Source organism: Hypomesus nipponensis, chromosome 28, assembly GCF_054491055.1.
Source record: "Hypomesus nipponensis isolate SF chromosome 28, ASM5449105v1, whole genome shotgun sequence".
Taxonomy (NCBI): Eukaryota; Metazoa; Chordata; class Actinopteri; order Osmeriformes; family Osmeridae; genus Hypomesus; species Hypomesus nipponensis.
The window spans coordinates 12295001-12298349 of NC_140388.1; positions in this window are offsets into that span (position 1 = coordinate 12295001).

Below are 3349 nucleotides of genomic sequence, written 5' to 3' on the forward strand. Positions count from 1 at the left end.
CCTCTGTACCTCTGTACCCTCACACATGCCACTGGGATTGTCAACGTTGTTATGTGAGTGTGTGTGTGGATTAGTGCTGTCAAACAATACAAATATTTATTTCGCAATTATTTGCATTAATGTCATCGTTAACTCACGATTAATCACAATTAATCGCATGTTTTTATCTATTCTAAATGTCGCTTGATTTCTTTTTGTCCCATTCTCTCCACTCAAAACTTAACAAATGTCTAATATCCGTAAACGGGCTCTGCTACTACTCTTTAGCCGGCTCGCAAGCCCAAACAAGTGTGTGTGGCGTGCCTGTTGTTTTGTTTCCGGTCTAGCTAGACTACAAAGTTTGCAAGGCCAAAAAGAGCGTTAATCGCCCGATACATTTTTTTACGCAGTTACTTTGGATTTGCGTAAACGCCATTATAACGCGTTTAACTGACAGCACTAGTGTGGATGTGTCCAATCACAGCCCATGCTGTGTATGTGGGAGTATGTGTGTGTGATAAATAAATCACAGATGGTATCACCTCAATACTCAGCACCACAGGGGTTGTCATGTTGCCAGGGAAACCAGGGACCTACGGACTGTGGAGTACCAAGAGGCACTAGAGGCATGAGGATATCCACACACACACACACACACACATTTCCCATTAGAACCATCACCACTTCCTGTGTTTCCTCCCAACCTTTGAGGTCAACAGCATTCTGATTTCATTGGTTGAAAAAATAATTTGAAAAATCTATGTATGCAAAAATGATTATACAATCTAAGCATATGTATTTCCATAGCATTGAAATTGGTGTTGTTGGAATTTGATGAATTGTTTTATAGGTTTATTTTTAGTGGAGTGGAACAATCTCACAGCAGTAAAGGTAGATGGGAAGAGTTTACACATGGTTCCCACTGCGGTGTGTGTGTGTGTGTGTCTGGGTCACCACTGGGGTAACATACCATGCTTTTTCTCCTTGTCCTCCAGTTCACCCTGACAGACACTGGAAGATGAAAATATGTCACAAATAATCTCTATCTCTCTCACACACACACGCACACACACACACACGTACACACACACACACGGTCGAGGGTCTGACAGAGTTCAGAGGGTGGTGAATAATAGAAGCTGTCTGAGTCTCCTGCAGAAATGGAACTTCTGCGACATGAGTGTAATTTCCTTGAGTGTGTGTTCACCATGTTAGCCAGATGAATTATTCAATTTCCAGATGAAGAAGCATTTAAAAGGGGGGCAAGTTCTTGTGCAGGCGTCACCGCTAAATTAGTACCATTTCACTGAGTAAAGACCCTCCAAATCCAACATCACATGCACACACACACCAATCAAAGCTCTATCACCCTGAGGATGGCTTCACACCTGGGAACTGTCCTCCTCCTCTCTAATTGGTCCACTGAGAGGGAGACAAAAGCTGCTCACACACACACACACACACATATCTAAATACACTTATCTAAGCCAATCAGGATAGGTTTCCTTCAGGCAGTGAGAGTGGTTTATCCTGTCACTTCATTCTCTGTTATTAGGGGCACACACAGACACACACACAGACACACACACAGACACACACACAGACACACACACCCTGTCTCACAGTTAAATAATGTCAAAAAACTGTCAAACCCCCATGTGTTTAGTATATTGCAATATATGTGTGTATGTGTGTGTGTGAGAGAATGTGTGTGAGCGTGTGTGAGTGTGCGTGCGTGTGTGAATGTGTGAGTGTGTGTGAGTGTGTTGGGTGGTTTCCCATCCGGATAGGGCAGAGTGCTGCTTATTAAACAAAGCCTGAATAAAGCTGTCCTAATCCTTTCCCATGGACAGTGCTGAGCACAGACACACACACACAGACACACACACACAGACACACACACACACACATAAACACACAGACAGACAGACACACACACACACAGACACACACATACACACACATACAGGGTTCTGTTGACTGACTCTGTGGGCAGATTCTGCACATTCTGTCCGACTGCTACCAGCCTGGCATGAAGAGAGGGATGAGAGAGGGAGGGAGGGGAGGGGTGGAGGGAGGGAGGGGTAAAGGGAGAGAGAGAGAGGGAGGGAGGGGTGGAGGGAGGGAGGGGTAAAGGGAGAGAGAGAGAGGGAGGGGTGGAGGGAGGAAGGGGTGAAGGGAGAGAGAGAGAGAGAGAGAGAGAGAGAGAGAGAGAGAGAGAGAGAGAGAGAGAGAGGGAGGGAGGGGTGGAGGGAGGGAGGGGTGAAGGGAGAGAGAGAGAGGGAGGGAGGGGTGGAGGGAGGGAGGGGTAAAGGGAGAGAGAGAGAGGGAGGGAGGGGTGGAGGGAGGAAGGGGTGAAGGGAGGGAGAGAGAGAGAGAGAGAGAGAGAGAGAGAGAGAGAGAGAGAGAGAGAGAGAGAGAGAGAGAGAGAGAGAGAGAGAGAGAGAGGGAGGGGTGGAGGGGTGGAGGGGTGGAGGGAGGGAGACAGGCTGGTCAGGAGCAGGAGAGATCTCCCTGCGTGTGTTTCTGCTGCTGAAGGAGTGTGTGAAACATCTCTGTTGATGCTTCAGCTAGCTGGGTGCTTACCATGCAGCCCTGTCAAGCATACAGTCCCTCCACAGATGCCCCCCTGCCTGTGTGTGTGTGTGTGTGTGTGTGTGTGTGTGTGTGCTTGACGTGTTGAGATCATTGTCTGCCGTCAAATATTGAAATATGGACATTTTTTCCTGTGACTGCTGATACGTATTAACCTTACAGACAGTCACACACAGACAAACCCACACTCACTCCTGCCACCTTCAGGAGTGGTCTGCCAAGTGGTTGTGATTATTTTGTGAATTGCTGCTTGAGCCATTTTCAATGCATCTCAATGAAGAGACCCCAGCACAAACAGCTGCCCTTTCAGCGTGTGTGTGTGTGTGTGTGTGTGTGTGTGCGTGTGTGTGTATGTGTGTGACCCAGAGGAATAAGACCACAAGTCCCGCTTTGTTTCAAGACAAAGAACTGGTCGGAACAACATTCGTCTCAGACTGCAAGGCACACACACACTGACACAAACAGACTTACACACTCACGCACACACACACACACGTCTCTTGGCTGGTGCCCTGGTCCAGATGCTAGGACCAGCCTGCCAGTGTGAGAGAGAGAGAGAGATATGTTGTACAGATCTATAGTCCAGTGACCTTGTCACAGAATAAATCAAACTTAACTGGGTTTAATCACACTACTACAACCTTAATGTGTTTAGGAACAGCGGTGTCAGCACACACACACACACACACACACACACAAACACCCACACACACATTCAGGCCACAGGGTAACCTGAGCTGTGCCTCCTCGTCTGAGCTCAGCTTTTTGACGGTCT